General features: G+C 36.2%; 1 pseudogene; it reads right to left on the bottom strand.

The window, feature by feature from the left end:
* Positions 1-366: 366 nt before the first annotated feature.
* LOC134476181 (anion exchange transporter-like) lies at positions 367-4330 on the bottom strand (annotated as a pseudogene).
* Positions 4331-12387: the final 8057 nt, after the last annotated feature.

The following is a 12387-nucleotide window of genomic DNA, read 5'->3' as shown; positions in this document are numbered from 1 at the left end:
CATTGTATAAAGTAGTATTTAGTGGTACTGATGTTTAAATGGCTTTTGAGTAGAGAAGATCCAGGAAATTGGCAAATTTACTATGTTGTTTTTATGTATTGTTTTCCTACGTAATCCTAGAGTTTTATAAATGGCTTTTAACTATCTCAAATCTGTAACACAAAAGTGTTTCTCTGTTTTAAAAATTAACTTACATCAATCTAGTGTTAAAACAATAGAAACCACTGTGATAAAATCATGTTTATCTTGCAGTACATTAAAACTAAATGGATACAAATTCTTATATAAAATAACTAAATAAATTTGCTTACTAGCAATGATATTAAAAATTGTTAACAAATCTACTGTTAAGCAGTGGCTATGCAGTTACTAAATCACATCATACTTACAGTAGAGATCATATGTAGGATCTAAATAACAAAAAGTTGTGCAGCCAATTTATGGCTTCTTCAAGGTAATTATGACACACAGGCTCTGTAATTCCATGAAAGGATCTCAGTCTTCACTGTGGTCACTGAGTTTGTTGAAAGTCTTATTTGAGTAGATATTACTTATTGTAACAGATACTGATTTAAAAAGAATTGGTCTCTCTGAGTGTAGATTTCCATAGTACTTCATTGGTTTTATGAAGAGAACCAGTGCAATTGACTAATGATATATTCACTTGTATGTGTTTAAAGTCCATGTAAACCTCAACAAGCATGGTGACTCAAGAATAGTCAAACAGGTCAATCCACAGAAATCCAGGCTTAAAGACCACTTCTCAGGAAGAGTTGTGAAGCATCTCCACTGTAGTTACCATTGGATAGAGAACTGAGTAATGTGTTTTGTTCATATTTGCTGATGTCATCAAGTGGATGGTTGCTGGCATTTTCACTTTGGATTATGTTCTTTAAATTGATAGGAAATTTCTTTGTATTCAGGAAAACAAGTGGGTTGTTTATTGAGATGATTTTCACCAGATGCATGGTCTCATCATCTGTTTTCAGTCTTCATTTTATTTATTTATTTGACAGGTCTTCCTATGTAGTTTAGGCTGGTCTTGAACTTACTATGCAGCCCACATTGGCCTCAAATTCATGGCAATCTTCCTGTCTCAACATCCTATGTTCTGGGATTACAGGCATGCACCACCACATCTCACCTCTGTTTTCACTTTAAATTCCATTTCTTTCACGTCTTTTTTTTTTTTTTCCAACAACTTTGCTATTTGATCTTTCATGTTTTTATACTTAGTCTTTGCTTTTGGAAAGTATCTTATTAGCATAGCTATGATACAGACAATTCTAAACAGTAGCCTCACATTGGTAGCAAAGCATATGTAAATATATATGTACTGACTCATATGCTCAATCAATTTTATCCATATTCCAGTATTTTTTTTTAAATCTCAGAACTGTATTAGCATTCTCTTGAATCCCACAACAGTAATGCTTGCAAAAATACCCATGGGCCACCCCACAGCAAAGGTCCTGTTGCATAGATGACTATAAGGATGCAAATGCAAAACATTAGACAAGCACCTGTGCCTGCCGCTCCCATGCTGTGCTGGCCAGTGGTCTATTCCATGGAAGCTGCACTTGAGATCCAGAAAAAAGTGAAGAAATCACATTGCTGAGGCCATGAGCCGAAAGTTTCTGGTTATCACTCACTGAATATTTGAATTTTCTGGCAGATCTTTGAGTAAAACCCAGTGAGGCCACATGGCCTACGAGAGCAACTTCAAAGGCTTTGTGATTACTGAAGAGAATGTTCACCAAAGGGCTCTTGGTGGAGGAATTCCTTTTGGAATATGACCAACTGCTTCTAATCCATATGTGTTTTCCATATAGGCACAACAACAAGTAAAAGATGCTACAATAATCAAAACTAAATCAAGAGGAAGAACAACTTTAATTTTTCTTTTAAACTTTTGATTCAGCTCTTTAACAAGAACAAGAACCATGATGTTTAGCAAGGATAACAGCAGTGCTTTCAGTCAGACAGACTTGATGTTTCAAAGACATATGCATAAATGTAAAAAAAATCTGAGAGCTCTCTCTCTCTCTCTCTCTCTCTCTATATATATATATATATATAGCCACCACATGGGTGGCAGTCCTTGTCATCGCACTGATTTTGGGTTCCATAAGCAGAAATGCAACACTGCCCAGCTGTAGCAACAATGCAGCAAAATTGGCATAGAACTTCAGAGCAGGATACCAGGAAAACAATTATAGCTACCACAGTACATCTTGTTATTGTCCCAATAGTTGTCCATTCAATCAGGTATAGTAAACTCAAACCAAAAACAAAACACTATAAAACCAATCAAAACAATGTTGAATAAAGCAAAACAATTAATCGGACCAAAGCAAAATAGTGAAAACAATATTGGACTTCAAAGACAAGACAGAAGGAAATCCCCCAAATTTGCTATATTACATACTGTCATCCTCCAAAAGATACTCAGACAGCTGGCCCCAGGCCTGCATAGTCAACTCAACAATAGGAGCATTTAGTTGCTTTCTGTACCTTAGGTGCTATCAACTCAGGCTGTCCTTGGAACCATCTAGTTGCTAACAGGGGTGAGGGTGGGCTCCGAACGGATGGTGTTTGTCAGCCCGCACAACAGTAACTTCATGCAAGATGCTATCTTTTTTTTTCCCCTGGGAAGTGGGTGGCATGCACAGCTTATCAGTAAGATTGGCTGGTTGATTTCTTGGCTGGTTCCCCAGGTCCCAGCATGGCGGATTCTTGGGAGATGTTGACTTTTCTCTCAGAACTTCTCTTTTCAATGCCAGTGTCCAATTCATCTGTGCTTTACAATGTCAAAGTTGTTTACACTTGAGAAATTCCGAAGGGGTTAGGGTCATGCTGGTTAAAACATTTTCAAGAACAGAATAATATTTGGAGAGGTATAAGCTATAGATTTCTGTTTATCTTCCAGTTCTTTAGATCCCAAATGTCCTGTTATTTAGTTGCAAATGACTGTTTCAGAAAGGGTGGGTTAGCTAGGCGTAGTAGCTCATGCCTGTAATCCCAGTACTCAGGAGGCTGAGGTGGGAAGATCATTGGGAGTTTGAGACCAGCCTGGGCTACAAAGTGCCAGCCTGAACTGCATAGAGATACCCCGTCTCAAAAAAGACAAAAAAAAAAAAAAAAAAAAAAAGAAAGGGTGGGTTATCTGCATGGTAGAATTCCCTCAGCCTCAGATCCTCAAATTGAATCCTTGGCTTTCTGTGTATTTATTCCAAGTGTATTCAAAACTTAATCCTAGCTCATCCTTGATATCCACTTTCTGTTTCTGCACCTAAGAAACTAGTCATGTTTGCTCACAAAGGTTTTGAGTACTATATGAAACAGGAGTGGTCAGTAAGCATCTTTGTTTTTTTCTGATTTTACAGGGAAAGCTTTCAGTTTTTTCACATTTAGTACAATGTTGGTGGTATGTTTGTCATACCATGTTTGCCTTTATCAGATTGAGATAAAGTGCTTCTATACATATTTCCTTCAAGAGTTTATTTTGTTTTATTTAAGGCAGTAAAATACAACAAAACAAGACAGAACAAAGCCAACTGAGACAATGCAGTGAAACTGGCATAATTGGCATGATTGGCAATAATTTTATTATCCAGAACTTCAGAGGAGGATACCAGGATAACAGTAATAGGTATCATAATATATCTTGTTATCATCCCAGTAGTTATCCATTCAATTAGGTATAGCAAAAGCAACCCAAAAACAGAACATATAAAACCTATCAAAACAGCATTTTTTTGGGTATTTTTCCTTTTTATCGGTACCGGGGATTGAACTCACGACTGCCTGCTTGCAAGGCAGGCGCTTATGCCACTGAGCTAAATCCCCAGCCCCAAAACAACATATTGAATAGAGCAAAAACAATTAATCAGAACAAAGCAAGACAGTGAAAACAATATTTGCTTTCAAACAGAACATAGAAGGAAATCCCTCATATTTGCTATATTGCATACTGTCATCCTCCCAAGAAATGCTCAGATCTCTGGCCCCAGGTCACCATAATTAGCCCAACAATACAAGTATTTGGTTGCTTTATGTGCCTTAGTTGCTATCAACTCCAGCTGTCTTCCACGTGTCCAGTTGCTAACTGGGGTGGAATGTTTGATTCTCAGCCTGTGTGCTGGTAGGCTCATGGGAGACACTGACTTATTCTCTCACTGGTGTGCCCACTGCTCACTTGCGCTGCTGCTGCCACTTACCAGAAAGGAGGGCACGTTGCTTTCTTGCTCATCCCCCCAAGTTCCAGCATGGCTAGATCTCGGGAGATGTTGACTTGCTCTCCCCTTGGCGTCTTCAGGATTTTAATCATGAATAGATGTTGGATTTTGTCTGAGGCTTTTGCTGCATCTTGAGATGATCATGTGATTTTTTTTCCTTGCATATGTTGAGTTACATTTATTGTTTTGCATTTGTTGAAATATCCTTGCATCTCAAGGATAGAGTCCACTCATAATGTATGATCTTCTTGATGATTTGTTGAATTCTGCTTTTTATTATCTTGTTGGGGATTTTTGCATCTTTTCATTAGAGATAGTGCTCTAGTTCTCTTTTAAAAAGTTTTTTTATTACTACATATTTGCATAAATGCTTTTTGTGTTTCTGTTGAAATTATATAGTTTTTGTCTTTTTTCTATTAATGTAATATATTATATTTATTGGTTTGTATATGAAGAATTTTCCTTGCATCCTTAGTCATAGTGTGTAATCTTCTTGATGATTTGCCATTCTGTTTGTCATTATCTTACTTAGGATTTTTGCATCTCTATTCATTTAGAAGATTGGCCTGTAGTTCTCTTTTTTGGATTGAACCTTTCTCTAGTTTTGGTTTCAAAGTAATGTTTGTTTGTAGGAATAACTTTGGGAGTATTTCTTCCTTTTCAAATTTATTAAAGAGTTTCCTCAGTAGTAATAGACATTACATCTTCTCTAAAGTTTTTGTAGAATTCATCAATGTATTCATCATGAACTGGGCTTTTGTTTCTTGGCAGTTTTTAAAAATTACTTCTTCAGGTATCTTAATTACTTTTTACTCATCACTGAGACAAAACACCTGATGACTCCTTCCTTCCTTTTTTCTACTTCCCTCACTCAGTCATATTTATTGAATACCTTCTATGTACTGGTGGGCACACAGTGTTACTTTGGATGAAAGACTTCTCTGAGAAGGTAACATTTGAGCTTCAACCTGAACATTCAAGAGGATCCAACGTTCTAGACAAAGTGGTCCCCACTTTTTTCAAAAACAAACAAAAACATTAAATGTGTTGAGGCAATTGTTTAATCCTGGAAAAGTTTCTTCTTTTTTCCCTGGGAAGGTTTCCCGACTTCAGTCTTCTCATCTAGAAGCAGCTGCCAACTTCTACAATACCTGATGTCATTTTTCTCAACTTGCCAGGCCAGTTCCTCCCATAAAGATGCCTCTGATCCTCCTTCTGCAGGTATCCAATTCCAGAATTTGCAGCCTTCTGGTTTCCTAATGGTTCTACCATCTTTTCTGGATGTGGTGAGTCACTCCTTTCATTCTAGGAGGCTGAGGCAAGTTTGAGGTCAGCCTGGACAATCAGGGCAATTTAGCAGGTTAGCAAGACCCTCATAAGTGCATGAGGCCCTGAATCAATCCCTAGCACTTTTATTTGTGGAGACAGATCCCTCTCCCTAGGAGCTGGAGTTAATGCTCCAGCCTGCATCCTCCTTTTCTCTGCATTATCTTCTGTTTCTCCAGTTTATCTGTAGTTTGTAGTTTTTCTATTGGCTCTTTCTTGACCCATGGATGGCAACTTCTTTTCCACTTCGGTGTGTAGGATTTTTTTGTTTTGTTTTGTTTTGTTTTGTTCCAGGGATTGAACTCACGACCTCGCGTTTGCCAAGCAGGCACTTACGCCACTGAGCTAAACCCCCAGCTCTTCCTTTCTACTTCATTAAGTTATTATTTTGTTGGTCTTAATTCTTTAGGGTTAGGATTCTGAGAGTGTCTCATTGTGTAGTTCAGGCTGGCTTTGAACTCATCATGTAGCTCAGGCTAGTCATAAACTCACTGCAATCCATTTGCTACAGCCTCCCAAATTCTGGGATGACACTCACTCTGATTTTCTGATGTGAGAATTCATTGCTCTTAATCTTTCTTGAAGGACTGTTTCATTCCATCACCTAAATTCTGTTATGAAATATTGGGTTTATTGTTTAGGTGTAGGAACTGTCTTATTTCTTCTTTAATTTCACCTGTGACCCATTGGTTGTCAGGAAAGCATTATTTAGTTTCCATGTGTTTATGTAGTTTTTGTGATTTGTTTCACCATTAATTTCCAATTTCATTGCATCATGGTCTGATAAGATGTTCAGTTCCTTTGCATTTACTTAAATGTGTTCTGTGAATTAGTATCTGGTTTAATTTGGAGAAAGTCCTGTGTGCTGCTGAGAAGAATGTGTATTCTGTTTTTGTTGGGTGAAACAAAACCTGTAGATATCTACTAAGTCAATTTGTTCAAATGTTTTGTTCCATTCTGATATTTCTTCACTGACTTTTAATCTGGTTGATGAGTCTTATTTGTGAAAGTGGGATATTGAGGGTCCCTATTGCAGTTGTACTGGTGCTTATCTGATTTTTCATATCCATCAGTGTTTGTTTTATATAGTTGCATGTGTCAGTATTTGGTGCATATATTTTTATGATTGCTATTTCTTACTCTTGGATCATTCTCTTAATAAATATATAGTGATCTTTCTTGTCTCTTTTGATCAGTATTGGCTTGAAAGTCACTTTGTCTGGAAACAGAATAGCTACTCCTGATTTTTTCCAGGTTCCAGTTGCATGAAGTATTATTTTCCACCATTTGACTTTTAGACTGTATTTTTTTTGAGTTAAACATGTTTATTTTATGTGGCATAGTTTGATCTTGTTTATTGATCCATTCTGCTAATCTGTTTCTTTTGATTGGTGATTTGAGATGATTTTCAATGATATTTATAACATCATGTCATAAACATTATGACGTTATTTATTGATTTATCCTTGTCAACATATTATTGTCATGCTACTGATTCCCTTTCTCCCCATTCAATTCAATTGTTTGCCTTGCCTGATGGATTCCTTCTACTGGGATTCTTGTCATTGTCATCTTTATTGCCTTTTTGTAGAATATCATGCAGAACTTTTTGGAATGCTGGTTTGAATTTCTTCACGTGTTCTTTACCATGGAAGTATTTTATCTCTCCATCAATTTTGAAAGATAACTTTACGGTTACATCATTCTGTGTTGGAGGTTGTTTTCTTTTAGGGATCTGAAATGTTTCATTTCAACCTCTCCTTGACTCAAGTGTTTGGTTGAGAAGTCTGCTGTGATTTTTATGGGCTTTCTTTCATTTTTTGTATCAGGGATCGAACTTACAACCTCATGTTTATCAGGCAAGCACTTGAGCCACTGAGCTAAATCCTTGGCATGGGTTTTCTTTTATAGGTGATTTGTTTGTTTTTTTCTAACAACTTTTTAAAAATTTATTTTTTAAATTTTATGTTAGAGAGGATAAAACCAAGCAAAATAAAACAGCATAAGGCCAATCAGAACAAGACAGTGTAAGTGACATACAATTTCAAAACAAGATAATAGGAAATCAACAGTGGTTACCATAATGCCTATTGTTATCTTCCAAAATAGCTGTCTATACCTTCAGACATAGTAAAATCCAACAAAACAGAATAGAACCAATAAAAACAAAATGATGAATGCAATATAGGATTTCAAAACAAAATAATAGTAAATCCAAAATATATTTGTTATTTTTGAAATAGTTGCTCATGACATCAGGTACATTAAACAAGATAAAACAGAATAAAGCCCAATCAAGCAAAACAATGAGAATGATACAGGATATTGAAACAGGATAATAGGGATTAACAATGGCCAGAAAGAGATCTCTCATATATGCTACATTTCATATTGTTATCCTCTTAATAGTTGATCAAACTACTGGCTTTAGGCCTGCAAAGTCAGTGAAACAGTAAACACTATAAGCATTAAGTTGTATTTTAGTTTACTAGCTATCATCACAGACTGTGTTTCTCCAGATCAACTGGTTGCTTATGGAGGACGAAGGCAACATTGGGTCTTGTCTCCTTGGCCTTTCGTCAGAAAGCCCATGTATGGCATTGACTCACAGGTGATCTTAGTTTCTTGTTGACTTCTTGTTTTCCTCCCTTGCAATCTGGGAATGGTGCTGACTAGCAGGGGAAGAGCTGGTGTCTGGCTCCCCCCATAGTTAGCCTGTGCATGGTGCTGACTCACAGGAAATCTTAGCTTCTTGTTAAACTCTTGTTCTCCTCTAACAACTTTAATATTGTGTTCTTGTGTTGAATTTATGGAATGTTGACTGTTATATCCCTTGGTGTGGTTTTTTTCTGATCATAGCTATTTGGAGTTTTATATGCTGCACTTATCTCTATATCAAGTTTGTTTTCCATGTTTGGGAAGCTTTCTGTTGTAACTTCTGTGAACAGGCTTTTGTGTCCTTGGTTTTATCTTCTTATTTTTCATTGATTCCAATTAATTTTTAATTTTTTTTGGGGTCAAACTTAGGGCCTTGCACTTACCAGGCAGGCACTGTGTCACTGAGCTATAGTCACGGCACCTTTTCCAATTTATTTTATATTAGTCTTTTTGCATCATCTAGTAGCTTTTGGATTGATTTTCACAGTCCTTTGCTATTTTTAAAGTGTTTCATTTGATGATTGCTGATTATAACACTTTCTTCTAGTCTGATATTCTATTTTCATATTGGTTGATTCTGCTGTGTACACTTTCAATAGAATTTTTAAATCTCTTGGATATCTGGTTGAATCTGTTTTATGGAATCCAGTTCTTTCCTATGTTGGGCATTAATGATTTCTATCACTTTCCTAAGGCTCCTTTATTTTTTTTTCTGTGTCTATTCTAGATTCACTCTTTATTTCTGTATGGTCATCATCTCTTTGTAATTATTATTTTTTTTTCTAGAGACTCATTCACCTGCTTTTTTTTTTTTTTTTAACTTCTGCTACCATTTCAAAAAGTTCAGCTGGGTTGTTTTTGACTTCTTACACCTCAGTGCCCCTGGGTTTTCCTTGGGAAAGCTGGAGGTCTGGGATTGTATCTTGCTTCCATGTGTCTCATTTTCTTTGTTTATTTGTTTACTGCATTGATGATTATAAATTTCTTATGCTAGGTAACTTTATTAGTATTATCAAGAACTCTTTAAGAAATGATTACTTTTTGAAGACATCTTCTAGGTGTAGCTGGATTTTCACTTTGAGTCTGTCCTTGATTACTGCTTCTTCTGTTTATTAAGGGTGAGAAGTTGTATCCTTTTTGGTTGGAACACAGTTCTTTGGTACTGGACTGTTGTGTTATTTATGTCCCCAGGTAATTTAGTTGTTGGTGTACAAGGAAGATCAATTGATCAGCAAGTATATCACCGTGGCTGAAATATTTCAGTCTATAATAACAGTAGCATCAAAGACTAGAAAAATGACAATTTGTGATAAATAATAATTTGCTAATTTGAACAATATGTACACTTGTAGTTATATAATAAACTCAAGACAAATTAGAAAATTATATGTAGTATATCTTCACTCAATAGTATAATTTTACATTAATGTGTGATAATTAAAAGGGAGAAGAGAAAAATAGAGAAACAATGGAAGAAGAGATTAAAAGTAAGGCTGAAGCACAGAGGAATATTATGCAAGCTTCAGGTAACTCATGGAGACGATAAGAGGGAAGGAAAGAATGAAAACCCTGGAAGTTTCTTTGTGATTTCAAGATTGTGATTATCTTTCTGTCTATAGTTTTATGGCAATGTCCATTTCAAGGTGTCATTCTGCTCTTGTTCTTTAACAAGAAGGTGTTCAGAGCCCAGATCTATGCTAAATAATCCCAGTTATGTGGCAGTAAGATTTAGGTACAGTGCTCCATAATCCTAGCAAGCCAGCAGTAAGATGAGGGCATAGTGTTGGTTCTGGGACTTTCAAAATTCACAGTTCAGGCCGAACTTGATATTTCGTCGTGGGATTGGGGTCTGAGTTGTTTAGCTTTTAGTGCCGCTTGTCAGCTTGCCTATAGCTCCCTGACCATGGATGTTTCTTGTAAATGTCATTCATCTAGTCACTGTGGCAGTTTATCATTTGTATCCCTGAAATGAGGCCAACCGATGGCTGTTCTGAGTCCTGGCCTCAGTTGGCTTTTCGCTAAAATGATGTTTGACCAAACATACTTTCCAATGGACATGGCAGTCACTTGGACTGAAATCACTCACCAGCTGTTTTAGTGCAGAGCATGCACTGCTCTGTGCTTTTGTTGTATCTCTCTCTGGAAGCCGCTGAAAGTCATCTGGTTTCATTGGGTCTCTGTAGATTCAAACTTAATTTCTCATGCCATGAGTCTGGAGCCAGGCAGAGAGTTCAGGTTGCCCTTTCCTTTTCAGTATTGTGGTCTATCTCTCTAGTTTTTTTGTAGGCTCTAATTTTTCCTTCAGTCCTTCATGGGTCCCAGGGATCCATAGCTCTCCTTTTTCACCTCAAGTTGTTATTTTCCAATGTTTGTATTTCAAATTTTGGAGGTATTTGGAATCCAAAAATCAATCCATTTCACTGATTTATGCTCTTATCTTTATAATTTCCTTGTACTAGCTCTGTATTTGTTTCTCAAGGGGATAATGAGGTCCTTTATTTGAGTTTTCTGCTTTTCTAATGTAGGAATTCACAGATATAACTTTCCCTCTTAGGACTGCTTTCACTGTGTTCTATAAATTCTGATATGTTTTACTGGCATTATCACTTAATTCTAGGAACTATCTTATTTCTTAATTTCTTGTGTGACCCATTGTTTATTCAAGTGTGTCACTTGATTTCCATACATTTAAGTAATTTCTGTGGTTCTCTTTGCCACTGATTTCTAGTTTCCTTGGGTTATGATCTGATAATATGCATGGTAAAATTTGAATTCTTTTTTACTTACTTAAGCATACTTTATGGGTGAGTTTTTGGTCTATTTTGGAGAAAGTTCTGTGTGCTACCAAGAAGAATGTGTATTCTATATTTGCTGTACCTGTCTATTAAGCACACTGTCCAAATGTTTGGTTCAACTCTGATATTTCTTTGTCAATTTTTTTAGTTTATCTATTTGTGATAGTGGGGGATTGAGGTCCCCCACTATAATTGTGCTGATATGCATTTGATATTTTATTTCAGTAGTGCTTTATAAAGTTGGGTGCACGGTTATTCGGGGCATATATGTTGTTATAGTTATCTCCTCTTGTTGAATGATTCCTTAAACAATACTTATGTAGTGACTTCTTGGCTCTTCTGATCAGTTTTGAAGTCCAGTTTGTGTGGAAATAAGACAGCTATCCTTGTTTTTCTTCTGTTGCATGGAACATTTATTTTCCATTTTTTGACTTTCAGCCTATGAATTTCTTTTCATGTTAAATGTGTTTCTTGTATACACCTCATGGTTTGATGCATTCTGTTCACCTGTGTCTTTTGATTGGAAATTGAGAACATTCATCTTGATGGTTAATATCATATCTTAAACACTGTTGCTCTGCTGCACTGAGCAGTTCTCATGATTTGTAAACTCAGCCACAGTAAAAAATTGAGGGGATAAATTTTAACAAAAGGAAGGCTTTTTATTTATAGAGAGGAAAAGGAAGGGTGAAGGAGACAGCTACCCTGATAAAAATCTACCAGGATAAGTGGCTCCAAAAAGATGGAGGATCCACAGGCCCTTTTGTTTTCATCTGCTTTTATAGGGGTAAATGGCCCTTCCCCTTCCACAGAAAATGACCTAACTTGATTGTTTTTCAGGCAACTCTATCTATGTCATCTCTTTTGGTTGTCTACATGTACCTTCTGTCTGTTTGTTTACTTGTCCATGACCTACATTTTAGGGCCTTATCTTTGGCATTGGCAGTGGGTTGGCAAGGGCATAATTTATTTGTGTTAGTTTAGCATGAGTAAGGGGGTGTATGTGTAAATGTCTATTGTAGTCTGTAATTATTTAATGAATATAGTGACAATAGAGTGGATAATATACTGACCTTAGAATGAATACACTGTACACATACTATATATTCATAAATTCAGAGATATGAGTACATATTTATATGAGTTTTCCCCAAAATCTCCTACAATCTTATTTTGAAAATTTGTACCATTGTTTTTATTGTTTTTTCTTTAAAGTAAAATTAAAGAAAAAAAAACAGCCCAATGTGGGCAATTAAGGTCCAATATATAAACCTTTTCTAAGTTTGAGTCTTTTCTAGGCCTGTGCTTATGCTCTTTCCCCAATATTTTCCATATACACAGCAGTTCATTCAGTAATTTTATATTCCTTA

Source organism: Cavia porcellus, unplaced genomic scaffold, assembly GCF_034190915.1.
Source record: "Cavia porcellus strain 051 isolate PalLab524CR breed Dunkin Hartley unplaced genomic scaffold, mCavPor4.1 scaffold_5, whole genome shotgun sequence".
NCBI classification, from domain to species: Eukaryota; Metazoa; Chordata; class Mammalia; order Rodentia; family Caviidae; genus Cavia; species Cavia porcellus.
This window is presented reverse-complemented; position numbering and strand designations above follow the sequence as displayed.